General features: G+C 37.5%; 1 protein-coding gene across 1 annotated transcript in view; it reads right to left on the reverse strand.

Annotated features, from left to right (window-relative positions):
* Positions 1-18,774, reverse strand: part of OSBPL3 (oxysterol binding protein like 3) — a 78,891-nt gene that overhangs the window by 50,730 nt on the left and 9,387 nt on the right. The window contains exon 2 of the mRNA XM_030445112.1: positions 8,335-8,456. The gene's annotated coding sequence lies outside the window, so the exon portion shown is untranslated. The remainder of the gene's footprint in view (positions 1-8,334; positions 8,457-18,774) is intronic.

Consider the following 18,774-nt stretch of genomic DNA (forward strand, 5'->3'; position numbering starts at 1 on the left):
CTGAAGGACCTGCAACCCCCCTGATGATGTCTTTTGTCATAATGATCTTCCAGAGTACAATAGTGAGAGGTTGTTCCCTTGTGTGATTTTACAAGATCAGTTAGGCAGATGAACAGTGAAGGTGATCATTGCTTCAACAGTGAAGGAGACCAATACATCAAATGATAAAATGGAATGATAAAGCAAAGAAGATCTCCTGTAACACTCCAGTAACATTTGCATCACCTAGAGAGATGATTTTATGAACACTTATCATGCTGAATAGATTAAAAGATGTAAGTCAAGATATGCAAAGTATAGCACAACACAAGACATTTCCTGAGCACCTGGTACTGTATTCTGTCTATTTATTTTGGGAAAATAGAATTAAAAATGCTGGTAGAGCTGCCCACACATCCAAAAAGAATTAATTCATATTTGTGTCAGGTACAAAAAAAGTCATCTAATTAATGAAGAAAAAAGATTTTGATCTCTCTCCTTGTGTTTCTCTCCTTTCAGGACCAGGAGGTTTTTCAGTTGAGATTTGTAAAGTGGGACAAATGATGTCAGGTTCTGAATAACACCCAGTGAAATCTGCCCACATCTTTGTGCTTCCCAAAACACCCACCTTGAAGTGCAGTTCATTTAGACTTACCCAAATCTGCATTACTTTCACACTTGATATTTTGCTTTCATAAATCACAGTATACAAATTCTAACCTATCACCAACCTATTAGAAATTCGGTATTATTTCCACAAACTGGATGCAAGTTTGCCTTTACTCCCTATGGTATCCAGTGACTCTTCTTGAAAAGTCTGTCATTTCCTTTTGTTGGTTGTTTATACAGTTCCAGAATACAATGCCTTAAAGAAAGTAGAGTTTTCAATAAATGCTTCAGTTCACTGGTTTTGCTGCCTTCTGCAGAAGGATCTGACTTTATATTAACTGCTCAGAGCTTATAGATCCTGTTGCCAGTTCACACATTCACAGCTCCATCTCTCTCCATCTCCTTCCTTGCCACACTTCTTGTCCCTGGAACACTTTCCTAGAGATGGGCAAGGGTGTGGGAAAAGCATGAGGCATTTGGAAGTGAAAGCCAGCAGCTTAACCACCCTATACAGCAAATTTAAGAGGTTTAACTCAACAAGTTCAGGAATTGTCAAGCTGACTTTATTCATTAGGCACAATAAAGTATCACACGTGACAAATGCATTTTTTCCCATGTGAATGTAATGTTTCTCAACTAGAGGATCTAAATTAAGTCACACAATTACTTATGTCTGAACAGAGCAGAACAATTAGCAGAGTGCACATTATCAACCACTGTCTTTTTTTTAACTTGGATCCAATTCCAGGGATACTGCAGGCCCATCTTTTCTTCAGCTGAGCAAGCAGTGAGATATTATTTCAACAATATCCACTTACAGTAATCAGTCTTCATGTCTTCATGCACAAAACTGGAGTATTTCACAGGTAATAAATTAAACAAAACATGTGAAAGCAAATTGTTCAAACATTGCTGCCACAATTTCTCCAAAACCACTGAACAGTCTTTCATTTGCTCTTGCCTGTAACATACTGAATCAGGACTTGTTTACCACTGGTAACAGAAATAAGTGAAAAACAAATCAGCAATGCTGGTTTTCACAATCATTTTGGAGTACTCTGAACTACAAAAGCACGGAGAATTACAAGTATTTTTGTGACATCAATAAAATATGCTTTATAAAGTATGGTACATCTTTCTTGCCCTGAACTTTATAACATGTTTTGCTGCTTCACATCAGCTAAATAAGCAAAGACCTTACTAAGGACACTTTGACATCAAATAAAGCTATCTTAAAAGCAAAACCAAACCATATATATATATTCATATATATATATGAAAGCCCATTTTTCACAAACTCCAGCTTAATGACAGCAATTTTACTGACTTATACTCAATTATGGCAGTTGTAGCCTGATGCTGCAGAGCTGAAGGACAACAAAAGGTCACTGCCTATCAGATTTCACAAGCCCCACAACTGCATATTTCATATTTGGGAGCTGAGGCAGAAGCCTCCTAGCTCTGGGTCAGATCTGGACACTTCACTCAAGCTCTGCATCACTTGTGCTTTCTGAGCTGGCCAGTGTTCTCAGATCCCTCAGTATGCCACCTGCCTGGGAGACTCAGGGGGACCACACAGCCTTATGCTTTCTATATCTATACCTGGTGATGCTATCACCTGGTTCAAGTGCTCATGTTCCCTTTTTAAATCAAGTCAATGTGCAGAATTTTTTCTTCTATGACAAGGCCTCTGCACTTTAAATGCTTACATGATATCTAGCACACTGTGGTGAGACTTTCAGGCTAAATGTTAAATGTGATGCACAGTTATGTAACTGAAAGACTGAAAATTTGTCTCCCCAGAGGTGATGAGTCTAACAGCACAGCCAGACACCCAGGCAAAAGACAGCATTAGTGGTTCCTTATTCCTTCCAAGCCACTATTCAAAGGGCCTCCAGATTACAAACCCAAGATGCCACTTTAGAAGTGTTCCTCAGATTTTGGGCTGCTAATCATGAATTAAATCTGAAATCTGCTAACAAAATAAATTGCAAAATGCCCAAATCTGCCTAAACAGATGCACACTAAATAACCTGTGGCTTGACCAACAGACCCTTGCAGAGGTATTATATTCTCCTCCATTAGTACTTCAAAGAAAAGAAAAAAGTGGTAGTCATGTATGCTGAGTTGCATTTCAAGTTACAGGGTTTTTTAAAACCTTTAATTTGATTTTTCAAGAATATTAAAAAATGCAAGGAAACATTGACAGAAACAAAATTAAATACACTTAGGAATATGATTTTAGCCTGGTTGTGCTTTACAGAACCCTGATACTTGTTCACCATTTGAAAATGTCCTTCTACTTTGAATGATACATAAAGTAGACAAAGCCCCAAACTGATTATAAATACAGAATTACAAAGTTGTATGATATTCTTATCACTCATTTCTTTCCTCTCTTGTATTTCTCTGAAGTCTCTAGTCCCTGTACCCTATATCTTTGAGCTTTACTGTCCTTCATACTTTACTAAGATGATTACTATAGATGCATGGTGCCATTCTCACACTCACTTTTACTAAAGCACAGCTCATTTTGGTGGTAGTATTTAGATCTACTGACAATCTGAAAGATACCCAGTGATTTGGAATGTTATGGGTTTCTTCTTTTGACAGATACTTGTGTGATATTGTTCAAAATTCTTCCATCAGAAATACAGCTTCAGGGAAAAAAAACTTGAAAAGAAAACAGACAAAATCAGTGAGAACTTAAGGGCATTTCTGGGGGTGGGAAGAAAGATTCAAATGAAAAATTATGTTTCTCACTGCATGTGTCTTGAGCAAGACATCTCAATATTTTTAAGTGAGATTTAATGATACCCTGTAAAGCTATTTCACTGGGAGGGAGGAGTTTATTTTTTCCCCTCCCTTTCATTTCAAGGGCCAACTTAACTTGTGTGTTACTGCAGATGTTAGTCATTGCTTTCTTGAGCTTGGTGTACTGGGATTTTCTTTTTTGTAGATTCATTTTTTCTTAATTAAATGAAATTAACATCATTTTTCAAGTTAATGCATTAGGCCATGGAAATTGTTGCTTGAAGTAATATATACCACCGTTGAAGAGGGACGTTTTTGCCAAACAAATCAAAAGTTGAGCTCTATAAAATAAATATTTAGCTTTGTGTATACCATCAAGAGATACACATATTAGACTGGGATGTCTAATCTCTATAAACTTGAAAAAATAAAGACAGCCTTTTTCACATTAGATCACAAGTCACTCTGATGAAGTATACAGGAAAGATCTGCCAAAAGGTCAAACATTCTATAATTATTTCAGATAAGGACTGACACACTTGCTTCTCTAGCACCTGATATTGACTATGTCAGAGACAGGCAAAGCCTACATCCACCAGGGCAGCCCCTGCACACTGGTCACCAGCATTCCTTCAGCAAGGAGTTTGCAAACACAGGGTGGATTGAAATCTCACAACTTGCAGGGGAAGATGCTGAATTATGCCCCTCACAGCTGTTACTTAGCTATCAGCATCTCTGAATTAGTAACTTCCCTTAGATTCCCCTGAAAATTCTTTGGCATTGCAAAACAAACAAAAAACCAACACAACAAACCCAAAACTTAAGCCATATGGGTTTTTTAAAGGTGAAGTACAAAATACAGTTTGAATGCAGAAGGTTGTTCTATCTGTTCAGAGTCTAAGTGAAAGCAAGAGTCATGACCTGAGGGAAGAATAATTCTGCACTTAAGAGACTTTTTTAAAAAAATTGAATTCCTGATCATGGGATGACTTTAAATGCAGGCAAGTGAACTTTCTCACTCTTCAGGAAACTCATAGTGGGATTTAGTCTAGGAAGAAATGAATCCTTGTCTCCAAATTTGATACACCAAATTGCAGAAAAAGTCCATGCTACAAAAAGTCAAGAACAGTAAATCCCTCCCCCTTTACAACCAAAAAGCCACAGTCCTCCCCTCTCCCTCCCTCACTGCTGACCTTCCTTTTCTTTACTCAAATACAGCCTCCAACAGCAATGGGTAAAATAAAAATAAAAATGCATGCTGCCAAGGGCTGAACACCAAACCAAAAAGCTTTAGAAGTATTTCAGACACAGATGTGCACAGTTCTATATTTGGCCATACAGCAAAGAAACAGCATATGCAAAAAATTCTCCAGGGTTTGTGAAAAAAAAAAACCCAATTCTTTTATTTACATTTTAATTCCTTTATATTTGCTTTAAAAATTGAATGAGACATTGTATTTGTTCATATCTTTTCCAAACTATAACAATGCAGATCATAAACCTCGGGGTTTAACCAGTGCTGATTTAAAAATCTTTGGTAGTTACTCCTTATAAAATGTACTGGTTCAAGAAAATTGCCAGCTTGTCATTTAGAGTGTGGCAGTTAGGGCTTTTGCATATTTTATGATCTGTTGGCTTTCCCATTAAAAGAACAGAAAAGGAGACAGGAGAGCTGTGTCCTCAGTTTCTCAGAGGACAGGTAAATTCTGTCACCCCAGGTGATAACAGAACAACAGAAAAACAGAAATTATGGTCTTTATGGACAGACTGAAAGACTAGCAAATAAAAAAAAAAACAACCCACCATCTTCTAAGAATGTTTAATTTTGAAATTTTATTTCTGAAGATATTGCACTACCTGATGATAGTCTCCTAAACATTATTTAAATTGAAAAGGGAAATTAAAGTAGCAAATGCTGAGATTGAAGGTTGCAAGGAGATTCTTAACTGCGGGATCAAGAAGATTGGGAATTGTCCACTTGGAATCAAGGCTGCTCTGGAAAGTTAGCATGAAATTTATATAGCAACATCTTACTCAGGTAATATATGCTGCTGAGCCTGTGGTGTATACTGCTCACACAGACTGCTAATTCTTCATCTAATAAATTAACAAAATAGCAATTAACTGTGCAAGGGAACAGCTTTTACACGTCTTAAGTATAACCAGAAACAAATCAGTGAAGTGGAAAAATTGGACATTTCTGGTTCAGTAAGTTAGTTTTATTTATGTTGCACATTTTAAAATTTAATTTAAAACTACTTTTCAGTATTTTAAGCAGTTTCCATGGAAATGAAGTTTACTACAGGTCATAAACACAATACAATTTTATTTTTATTTAATTCTTCCCAACACTAATAAAAACTGTAAAGACTGAATTAGACATATGTGATGCTATATAAATTACTACTTAATTAAGCAAATATGTACAGCTGTCTGTGGAGTACTTTCTAGCTAAATTTAATACCAAATATCCACATATTGTTAGTTAGGTTTTAATGAGAATCATTCTTTCCATATTCCTATGAAATGAAAGCATACAAAAAGATTAAAGCCAACTAAAAAAAAACACCTTCTGGATTTAGGGACACTTTTATAATTTTCTGGCAATACTTGAATTTACATAACCACAGAGGTATTCAGCATGTCTAGTCTTTAAGGGTAGAGAACATACTCTCATTTGTTTATATTTTCACATCTCCATTTCATTATGATATGCTAAATTTTGTCAGAAGTTTACGATCTATGAAAGCCACCCAGACACAGACACTTTGCAGTAGCTGCAGGAAGCAATCAATGTTCAAAACATCTGAATTTTCATGTCAGAGCCATACAGCATTCCTACTGCAGGAGGGATGGTCTGTGGCCTTAACAACACTGGACTGAGGAGTTCACAACCTTTTCAATCCACTGAAAGCCCAACATCTGCTTGACACATTTGGTATTTTCAAGTGTCAACTTGCCCTAAAAAAGATCCATGTAAGCTATGAGTTGTTTACAATGCTGTATTAATGAAACAGTGCCTGTACGTTTGATCCACCTTTTAATAGTTTCATGAGCATTTGATTTCTGCTGACTCAAATTCTAAAAATTACTGTATTCTGTAACCATACCAAATCAGCAGTCCAGTTGCTTCAAACTGTTTCTGTGTAATACAGTATTATCTGTTAAAGACCAAAGTACCTACAACAAAAACTAAAAATTACAAGTTATGCTTTAATGAGGTAAAGTTATCTTGGTTCTTCCCTCCTGCTTTCCATAAATGCCCTCCATGATGCTCAGATATATACTTAGTATTAAAAAGTAACACAAAATGGATTTTTCAGTAGCAACTAGAAGACAGTAAGTTACCAAACATCCTTTTTCTCTTCTTCTCCATGCTTTTTTTTTTTTTTTTGTGGGAATATCTACTTATGCTACTATCCATTGAACAAGTTTGTGCAAGTATAACTAAATCCATAAAAACCACTTTGGAATTAACCTGACATAATATCTTAAACTTACAGAAAAGAGTTTGCACATAATGGAGAGGTAGGGTAGTGCACGTTGGTTATTTTTTCATTTATTACTACATGAACACTGAAGACATATTCCTTCGGAGGAAGTACTAAATGATGTGTTTTAGTGCAGGATCTACTTTTGTACAGTAAGTTTCTCATGTAAGACAGTTAGTAGAGAGCCAGCAGACAATGTTGGGCTAACAATATGCATAGCAGGTCAGCCAATATTCATCTTACAAAGTTAAACTGAATACCTTTCACAGGACTTACTCTGTCAGTGGTTTAAGTGAGAGAAAAACAAAACCCAACCTACATGATAATATTTTTACTGAAGAACTAAGCTTGGAATTTAGGTTGGCAAAACTGAAAGAAAATACCAATGAAAGAATACACAGGAGTTCTGCTAAGTTTTAAATGAAATCTATGATGACTAAGGAATGAGAATTCCATTCAAGAGAGCAGTAAACAATTCCCTTAAAAGCTCACCACTTCTATAGCCATAGATTAAGTTGTATTAAGTTTTGAACTCTGTAAAAATGAATTTAAGGTAACTTCACTGTAGGGTGAATTCACTTTGAGCACCAAATACTGTTACTGTTACTTTCCTTTTTCAAAGACAGAGCTATTCAGTGACGTTACACTGTGTTAGTGAGATTTAATATATCTAAAAAAAATAAATTACAAATTATTAATGCTTCCAAGAACATATGCCAACAGGAAGGTACTACATCAGTAGGAAAACAAAAATATTACTGTTGAGATAAATACTAGTTCTCATTGCAGCCTTCTGCTACAGCTATTAGAAGAATGAAAATTTCCCTTATTGCAACTGCTCAAACTGTTAGTTTTGTATCCCTGTACAACTAGCACCCTTCCCTTTAGCAACTATCAAAGATGTCTTTCAATGGAGAACATCCTTGCACTGGAAAGATTAGAATAAGCAAAGTGAGGCTTTACCTTTTTCACAGGCTTCCTGCATGACTCCATCTGATGTCATGAACATACCTGTTCCCCTCAGTAAATAAAATAGCCTCATCTAGAGTGGGGCAGGTCTATATTCCCTTCTGCCAAGTACAACTGTATTTTTTAAAAGTCATTAGGCTATCACGAAACACTGCTTTACTACTTAAACATAAAACTTCCAACATAATCAGGTAACTATTTTGTAATAATATTTGATAAACTGTGCTATCTGGTAAAAGGAACCTACAGAAACTGTGTGCCTCCCAGAGAAAGCCCATTGTAGCAGTATGGGAGTACCTGCCAGTACAAATAAACCAAGCAGAAGTATTTTCCACTCCTTACGCTCTTCCTCAGATTCATTTTCTAGTTTGTAGAAGCTGAACACATACGGATGTTAATGTGCTTAAAGCAGCCACAGCTAACAATGATACAACCCTTGTATCAGCTACATCAGTGTTTATGTCTTCTCTCCAGCTTTCTGCTTTCCTATAGGGAGGGAACCCTACCCATGAGATAAAGAAGACTAACTTACAGTGAGAGTGTGTAGTGTCAGTATCAACTATGAAGAATCCAGATCTCTTCTTTCTACAGCAGTGAAAGTCTGAACAGCTCAGTTAGGTAAGATGTGGTAAGCTCACGACTCTGGTGTTGGATCTGAAAAATAAACGGAAAATAAGATAAGAAATAAAACTTCCTCCTACATTGTCCCTTCATAATTGGAAAGCACGAGGAAGGTATGGAGTACAATGTATGAATACCTGGAAATTTATTTTCCCCCCCCCCTTTCTTTTTTGTTCTGGCATGTCCCCCAAAAATACTTCCTTAAACACAGCTAAATCTTCCTTTCCTGAAACATATATATTAGAAGTTCAGGTTACTAACATTCTCCTACATAACTACACAACTAAGTTTTAGTTTACTATCACACAAACAGAGCAATGTACCCTGTAGCAGAAATGTTTTTTTGCCTCAAGGATCCAGAACTGTGTGTAATTCTATACTGAGGGTGTAGGGATTCCACTCAAACATCTTGTCAGTACAAAGAAAGATGACTCCTGGACAGAAAGAGGTGCCAGGGGTACTACTCTTTGACAAACTCCTACCACTACTCAGCTGCTGCTTTGAAACAACCAACCAGTTCTGACATTTAGTCAAGTGCACTTTTTCTGAAGACAAAAAAAATTCTACAGTTTTAGCAGCCTGCAGGACTTCTCTGTACAACAGGAACACTCCCAAACAGAAATGGCTTATGACAAAGTTTGAAGTGCCCATTTTGAGCTAAAAAGGATCAATAGTTTAGCCTCTATATTCATAGACTCTATGGTGCTTTATTGCAGGTATTACATTTGAATTTCTGCTGCAGAGGCAGTTCCTATATCAAGATTATTGACAATAATCTTTCCAGAAGTTTGAAATCAAGTGTGACCAGATGAACAAGTGTCTATGAGCCATATATCATTTACTGTTTATAAAAAACAGCACATCATTAAAAGTTACCTCTGATGCTATGAGGCTTTCTTGATCTTTCTTCACGATCAGTGTGGGAAATAATCCTTCTTCAAACTATTTGCATCCTAGATTCAAAACTGTTACCCACTGTGTAGCTTACGGTTTTGGTTCTTTTTGTTGTTTTTTTGTTTGTTTTAAATAACAGCTTTACCAGTTAAATTATATTTTTTTGCTTAGTTATTAATTTTGTATGTGGTCAGTAGACCACACAGCTTCATTTCAATAATGGAACTAAATTCAACTGCATTTCTTGAGTTACTGACATTACTGCTCTTATTTAGTAGTCTTCTTCAAGTAACAGCATATTTTCTAAAGAAAAAGGAAATCTCCCTTTTTTCAATTCACTGAGTTTTGAGCAGTACTTTTTCCTTCTCTTATCAGTTGTCTACATCTGATAACTCCTAATTTCATATTTAAGTTCAATTCCTTGCCTCTTCTATTTGTAACATTCCTGAAAATGCCACCACCCCCAGCTGGTTTGGAGTCTAAACATCTGTGATCTAATTTTAGGATTAGATTTTTTTTTTTAAGTAGGAATGTGTGTATCTTTAATAATAATCCAAATATTAAGGGTGGGAATTTTTAAAACTAAATCAAGAAAGAACACTTGATATGTTAACTTTGATATTTTGTATTAATGTAAGGTTCTTTCATTTGTGCCTTTTAAGATTAGAGACCTAAAAGAGCTATATATGTAAGAGCCTGTTGACATTTTTAGCCTGTAGGAACACGCAGCGGGCAGACGCAACAGAAATAATAACATATTTGAATGATGAACCAGGTTTACAATTTTATTACTCAGACTTTCCCAAATCTGTGGCTGGCATTTTTCCCAGTAACTCAGAAATTAGGCTGTTCTACATTTAAAACTTCCAACTAATCATCTTTTAAAAACTTCTCATGGTTAAGGCAACCAAAGTGACCTTATGATAAGCCTTTGAAAAAAATAAATAATACCTAGCTTTGAAAAATTGTACCTTTAATACTTTTTGTTATTTATACGAACAATGTGAGAGAAATAAGTTAAAAAATGTGATAGAGACAATTATGTTAGTTATCAGAGATATATTACATATATTGAAACAGTAGGGACCCCAGAGGGAAGTGACAGATCCAAGGGAACACAGTCTAAGTGTTCTCTCACACTAGGAACATGAAGCCAACAACAGTTCTGTGCTAACTCCAATACATATGGCACGTTTAAAAATGGGGGGAAATCACTATTTCAAAGTCAAGAAGAGTAATGGAGCTTTTCAAGACAGTCCACAAGTTGAGACCTTATGCAGCAACTCCACAGACTGTGGGGCAGGAAAGGGGAGCTGCCATTTCCACCACTTCAATCTCAAAGTCTTCATGCAACCAAGTGTTACCCAAAACAACAGCAACAATTTCCCACTTTACTGTGCAGCCCCCGGTGTAAGAGTTTAGCATTGTCTGCACATCTGCAAATTTCATCAACTCCATGCAACCTAGGACAAGCCAAATGCATAGGCCTTCAACTCTGAATGGTTTCTAAGGGTATCTGAGAAGTCAATCAGGGACCTGAGGCTTGTACCAACCACTTAGCCACCCCATAAAGCCAAATGATGCCTTTGTTCCATAATCTTTTCACATTTTTGCACACACAGCAATTCTTCCTCCTCCAAAGGTAAAGTTTCCCCCACAACTTGCTGTTCAAAAAAATGTCCCATACTCCTAATGGCTCCCCAGAACACTATGCCATAGTGATCTAGTCTGGTATGTGAGCACAGAGAGGCACCCATATGATTTTTTTCTGAATAGTTTGCAATACCAGTGCACACTTCCCAAAATAATCTAAAAGATGCAGACCAGCTTTACTACATTGATTGATATAGGACTTTTTTTTGTGAAGTGAAATAAAGTAACCACACGTACACACTACAGACATACTCAAAGACAGAAAAATTCTAGAGCCTAATTTGTTGGAATAGAAGGAAAAACTGAACAAACATCCCACAGTGGGTGACTACAGCTCACATGAGAATCATAGAGAGATGCTCATTTAATGTAGAACAGAGGAAATTAATTATTCGGTACCCAATGGAAAAAACAACAAAAACCAAAACATGCAGTAATTGATCTCTTAAAAACTCTACAATTAATTTTTTTGTACTGTAGCAGATACAAAGAAGTTACTAATTTCTAAATATTTCTCGAAGGGGCTACCAGGAGTGCAACAAGGCCCAATATGGCAACAGAATGTAATTTGGTGTCAATCTGCAGCAAGCAGAAGTAAATTCTTGAAGAGGAACTAGTCAATTTTCTGCCTTCTCAGAGTTAACCACTTACTTCTGCTGCAACCCCTACTAAAACCAGTAGCAACATGACTATGGAGTGGAATATGAATCCAGTTAATAAATAACCAGGGAAAATGCCAGATTTTTAGCCACACTGTTTGCTAAACCAGTTCACTGCATGAATGTGCTATCAGCATTTAAGAGATGAAAAAGAGACAATCAGGTAGCTGCACACAGAAGCACGGAACAAAACTACCCCTTTTGGAAGCAAAATAGGATTATGCTGGTTTATACCAAAAATGGAACTGGGAACAAAGTGACAGGGAAGAGTATCAAAGCAAGTGGCTTGCTTGACACAACCTGCAATAGACATGCCTTCTAAAATTTGGAGTTTGGTGTATGTGAGCAATAGCAGTCAGTAATGCCAAGTCTGACTGAAACAAACATTAGAAATCTTATAGTTTGCATGATGGGTAAGCTAGTTACAGAAGTCATTATGTAGTGCTAGCTTTAACTGCTCTGATCTAAATACAGTTTTCAGAATTTAACAGCTCCTCCCCAGCTTCTCTGTCTTCCAATGAGAGAAAAATCTTTACCATAAAAAAAGGCATACACAGTCAGATGTTACCACAGGAAGAAACCATTAAAATCATAGAATTGGCTGGGTTGGAAGGGACCTCAGAGATCATCAAGTCCAACCCTTAAACCAAAGCTGCAGTTGCTAGACCATGGCACTGAGTGCCACATCCAGTCTCTTTTTAAATATCTCCAGGGATAGAGAATCCACTACTTCCCTGGGCAGCCCATTCCAATGCCTGATCACCCTCTCTGTAAAGAAATTCTTTCTAATATCTAACCTAAACTTCCCCTGGCACAACTTAAGACCATGCCCTCTTGTCTTGTTGAAAGTCATCTGGGAAGATGATTAAGTTAAGAGTCTCCAGCACTCATACAGATCTGCTATTTTCAAGACCAATTGCATCCCTACTCCACTCCCCTGGTTCCAGTAACAGCAGGCAAGAGGAGCATGCATACCAGCTCCTTTTTGAGTGAAGCCATTTCATTGCTTCGTTAGCAGACCGTGCTGAACTGTGTTGGCCCCAGGTTTCCAGTCAAGACTTGGCCTTCACCAGCAATCAGCCCTGGTACCCACATGCTCCTTCCTCTGCCACCTAGCTAGGCATGGCAGGGGAGGAAGAAGAGGAATGAGTCTCTTGCGCCCATGTGTAGCATGATCCTTTCGTGCAGCCATTGGAGTGACACAACATACACTATCAGGTCCAAAACCTACTGTGGTAGCAGAGACTGCTGCACTCCAACTGCCTTCTGATACTCCATAGGGATTTCCAAAAGTGTTAATGACAAGTTTTATGTAGCAGGCTTTTGATTCCCCTCTTTGAGCTGATAATGGGTTTCAGGCAGAAAATTTGGCTGACAGCTAGAAATCTGTTCTACAGATTCAGCATTTTAGAGATCATTATGTAATGATGCCGGCCTGCATTTTTTTCCTACATACAGTTCTGGGAGTTAAATTAAAAATAAAGAAAATAGCCATTGCTGCAATGAGTCCTTCCACTTCCCCTCAGGTCCCAGCTGCACACCCTCTTCCCCCTTTCCTGCTGGGCTTGTGCACTCTACCTCTCTGTAGTTCCAGCCTCTCAGTTTTTCTTAAGAGTTCTGGACTTCTTCATCCTTTTCTCTGGTGAGTGGGGAAAAAAATAAGGCTACTTATGGAAAAGAAAGTATCCATCAGGACCATATGAATTATGGAATGCTACATTAGACCTGAGGAGATGGGCCAGCTAAGACTCCAGGTTTGCCCATCCTTATGCTGTGGCAGTGCCAGCTGGAGGTCTGCCAGCAAGCTCCTGCTACACTAAGACCAGAGGCAGCATGCCACAGCTTTTTCTGTCCTATGAACTACCATTTCTGAGGCGCAGACCAGGCTGGATAAAACAGGATAAAGGAACTCTGTCCATCTGTTGCTCAAGACATTCTAAAGCAAGCCTCCAGGTGTGCATTGTAATGGCAGATCCTTGCTCTACTGCTTGCTGAGCTGCCACAGAACAGCAAAGCTCCCTGCTGTCAGTGAAGGCATAGACAGACTCCATTTATTCACTTTTGATAAAGCACAAAATCGTGACTCTCACTGCCATTACAGATTTTTCCTTCTGGAGTAAGACAACAGCATCAAGAAGAGGGATGAGTACTAGAGGCACTTTATATACTAGATCTCCCACTCTTACAGAAGAGATTTGTATTTTAAAACCTTGTCAACCACAACAGATGCTTATTAAAAACAAATAATTTTAAAAATTAAAAAGCCCAAGTCCCCCAGACCACAAAAAAACCCCTACAACATCATGCATCTGCTATGCATACGTATACTCCGAATGGTTTGTGGTAACTGTTGAGAATCAGAGCTGAGCAATCTAGAACCCTTCCCAGCTCAGCTGTTCTGTTCTTCAACAGTGGCAACCAGACATGGGCAGGTTTTTAAAGAGTGTGTGAGCCCGGTGTGGCTGCAAAGGTCTCCAGAACCAACCAACCTCTCCTTACATTTAAAATCATTGTGTAAGGTGCAGTGAGTAAAGACATACCACATGCTGCTTTTTACAAAAGTAGTAGAACCCCTCCCCAGGAAAAAATGGAAGAACAGTGGAGATCAGACAAAGCAACCACAGTATTAATGTGGGAAAGTAAGCACGCAGCTCTGGTAGCATTATGTGTCTGTCCACTAAGTCTGGATCTAGGGATTAACAGGAGAGAAAAGATACCAGAATTTTGTTTTCCTGGCACTAGTAATAGTGGAGAGATTTTACTCTTCTTTCCATAATTATAACATCTAAGTACAACACCTTTTTTTTTTCCTGACATGTATACACAGAAACACAAAAACAACCAAAAAACCCCACAAACAAACAAAAAACCCCCCAAAAGACAACAACAACAACAAAAATGCAAGCATAAACAGCCTCAGTTCAGGACAGTTGAGGCCTGTCACAAAACTTCCATGGAAGCATTAGTTAAAAAGCAATCGTGTTAAAACAAGACCCATCAGACTAAATAAATCCTGAAGAAGCTGCAACCTACCCCCACTAAGTTTATTCAGAGAATTTTTCCCACAGAGGAAAAAAAAAAAAATGTGGCCAGTTATGATGTTTACAAATTCCAGAATCTATTCATTTACTTATTTTTCTCTACATCTGGTGACCTGCAAAACTGCCTCAGCTGTAGCAATACCTGCTGAAAAAAACTAACAACAGCTACTATGTCTGTGACTTTATGGGGAAAGAAAATGATATATAAACATTTTCAATTAAATGTATTATTCACTTAAATGCAATATTTATATATGTTTTGATATAAAGTCATATTTAAGCAAATGCTTTAACAATTTAATCAAGTGATTCACATATATCAGACCTTACCCTTCTTTACATTTTAAGTATTACCCTGCTATCTCAAGCTATATTCTTTTTGGGTGTTCAGGGTTAAGTTACAGTCAACAGGGAGAGGGTGCAGAATCTACAGATTATTTATATTGCAGGGCTTCAAACTGATCCAGCTGTATCTCAAGGGATTTGATAGAGACATTAAAATAACAAGGATGGACAAAGGTGAGTGAAACACTATTCAGTCATATTCATTAGACAAGGACCTTGACCCTCTAAAACAAAGTGACACACCCAAAGAGGCATTTACATCTGAAAGTGAGAGGTGAAAGTTGTTTGGCACCCATGCAATCTCCACATCAACCCTCACTGCACTAGGGAAGGGAAATGAGGCTGTGGCCAAGAAAGACTCTTATCTCTGATTGATTGATTGGATTGATTGATTGATTGATAAGGGACTGAAAGTCCTGAAACACATGAGACCAGGGGTCAAGCAGACAAGTAGTTTGCCCAGGTCAACAGGCATGCCCAGGTAAAAGGTTTTGAAGTGTTTTCAAAGAAAAAAAAAAAGAAGCCAATACTACAGAACTGATGAACTTGAATTAGATATTAACACAAGGCTTGAAACTACAGGGAAAGCAGAGTCATAATGGCCAAAACACATACCAAAACACAGACTATTCAAAAAAGCCAGTAGAGATGGGAATAGTACACCACTACACCACTTAAAACAACGATAAATTAAAAACAAACACACCACTACACAAGAATGAACAGAATCCATTTAAAGCAAAAACAAAACAAACACAAAACCAACCAACCAAAAAAACACACCACACTTTAAAAAAAAGACAGTCCTGCTCAGAATGCTGTGAGTCTACAGTAGATTCCAAGAAAAATCTGTACCAAGGGTGGTTATTTTATTAGAATAGAATACATCACAGTCAGCTGGACATTACAGGAGGTTATCTTTGACTAAAGTAACAAGCAAAAGGAAATAGTTTAAGTAGTCAGGTAGACTGATGAATTCAGATTCTCTCAATTCCTAATGCTGAGCTTCTGCTTCATTAAATGTGCAGAAACAAATCTGGGAATGCCTCATGGGATGCAGTGTGGAGTGGGTAACTTGCAAGATGAAAAAGGCCTAACTAGATAAATAGTTTTACCACCCCTCCTAAAAAGGCAGGGAAGGAGCTGATAAAACAAGTTGCACCTCATGTTAAAGTACAGGATTAAGGTTAAAAGTTAAATAAAAAGTATTTTAAAGTTCTTCACAAACACATTGAAACTAAGTGAAGAGTAACCTGGCAGTGAAAATTTCTTAGGAAAGAAACAAAGACAGGATGTCTACTGTGAAACAGGCCTGGAGGCTATCACACCCCCATCATGGAATCAAAAGTAACAGCTTCCTGCCCATGAGTTGAAGAAACCAGATGATACTGCTACAGACTTCTGAACAGAAAGGGAGATTAAATTGTGCATATAGTTGCAAACAAAACTTCAGCGGATTCTCAAATTGTTCTTTCAGATTCAGCTTTTAAAAACCATAATCATAAAACCATAACCCATCCTTTTTAAGCAGACAAAAAGAACAGTGGGAGATACTCCATGATGTCAGGAATTACAAGTAATGGGAGAAAAGGGAAGAAGAAATCATCCCTACTACAATCAGTAGTATGCCAGATATCAGATTATGTTAAAGAGTCAGAAGAAAATACGGTAACGGGGTTGACTTTTCTTTTTTAAGACAACAGAAATATGTAGATCTCATCTGAACCAGACAACAGGGGCATAAAAAAAAAAAATCAATAAAGTTGACAAGCATCTTATTTAGTAGAATTGCAAAGTGACTAAGTAACTAGCTACAGAAGATGATAAAAAAAAAGTCTAGATATGGATCACTGTAAGAGAATTTATAACATTTGGGGTTAGTTTTTTTAACAGTCCTACTAAGAACAAGGAAATTGAGAGGTCTAACAAAAATTGCTCCTGACAAAAAGGCACATCTGATACACAAAAAAAGTAGAACACCAAATGAGAGAAATAATATGAATAGAAGTGGAGAAGATCGTGTAGTTCATTAGTTGTGAAGGCAAGGTCAGGAGCTAAGTAAAACAATAAGTTCTATTCCAATAGCTGGAAGTGACCATGGAGGGGAAAGTTTTGCATGAGCTGATTACACATTCACCCCATCACCAATTTGCTGAAGTTCTGAAAAGACAAAAAAAGCAACCCATTGACATAAAGTAAGGTATTTCTTACAGAGACATACAAGGTAAAATTTTAAAAACTCATTGTGCAAGGCACTGCAAGCCTCTAATCTGGTCAGGAAAAAAAAATACCGCCAAAGATCCACCCAAGATCACTGTAAGGTTATGCAAGGAAGACTGATAGCAAGCAGAATATTGTCCTGAAGTGAATACCATGAGCAAGTCTCCTAAACTGACTGGGGCAAAGAGAGGCTCCCTGGTATGAGCAGAACAAGAAGTTAACCATTTTACAAGAGCCCAGAAGGAATGCAGAATGCTCTTACAAACACTGAGGGAAAATACCAGCTCTACCCAGAACTATACCAGCTCATACAAACTTACCACAGATACACTTAGCCAGAATCCTAGAATGACATTTTAGTCAAAGCAGGGAAGTCCAGACTATTTTAAGATAATGTTTGGTCACTTAATAAAAGGGAACATCCAAATGCATTGACAGCCACAAATAATGAACATCAGTATCTGAAAAACTTTCAGTCCCATGAAGTGTTAGCACATCCACTTTCAGCAAGAAAGTCTTTATATATCACTTCTCAGTGTCACTAGTGTCACTAGTTATTGGACTGCAAACTAACTTTGCCTCAAAGTTTCCATTAACACAAAGAAATTACTTCAGCTTTACTCAGTCATATATATTTCTTCTGTGAAGAAAGCTTTTGTGCTTTTTTTAAAGGAACATTACTTTCAAAAATTGGCAGATCAAGCAAACTATTTTTTAGGACCTATGTTTAGCCTACCAGACACATGTAGCTTCTACTCCATCAATTCTAACAATGAAGTTTGTCAATATTTTCCTCTTGATTTGATGTCAGTATTTTGCATGCCTGTGCCTTTCTGAAGGGGACTTCAGTTTCCAGAGTTCTGGAACTCAGATACACAGAAATAAGCATTTCAACATCACAGTGCACAGAGGGATTAGGCCATCAGAACATTTTTCTTCAATTCCTTTCTTCAACAAAGCCAATCCAAGCACAAGCCCAGCCAATATATGCCTTGTGATTTTTGTTTGCACACCTACATTCCACAAAACATTCTTGCATGCAAATATTTAAGTGGCATTCACAGAGGAGGAAAAGAAGTTTCATAAGATGATTTGCCTGTATTTACTCAGATCATCTCCCATTATTTTCAAATGGAGAAAGGGCCAAAAAGAACCACAGGCAAGTAAAAAGCCAGTTTGGTCAGCCAGAGTAAGTGAGAATTAAGGTTACATACACCAATATATATAAAAAAAAATCTAGTTCCCTTACCAAATACCACTCTTCCTCTCAGCTGCAAATGCATTAGGCTTGGCTAATACAAAGATATGATTTTCACTGATAAAGTAATGCAGAACAGATGCACAGCCTACTCCTTCTCTCTTCTTAAGTAACCAGCCCATTGCAAGGTGGATCCAGTGGCAATGCCCTTGTGGACTTAGGCAATTCCATTAAAAATTAAAAACTCTCCAAAATTCAAGCTCTGCAAGATGTGAGTGCTGGGAGGCAGGCCATAGTGAGAAAAGTGTTATATCTACCTCATATTCAAGGGATATGTATTT

Source organism: Calypte anna, chromosome 2, assembly GCF_003957555.1.
Source record: "Calypte anna isolate BGI_N300 chromosome 2, bCalAnn1_v1.p, whole genome shotgun sequence".
Taxonomy (NCBI): Eukaryota; Metazoa; Chordata; class Aves; order Apodiformes; family Trochilidae; genus Calypte; species Calypte anna.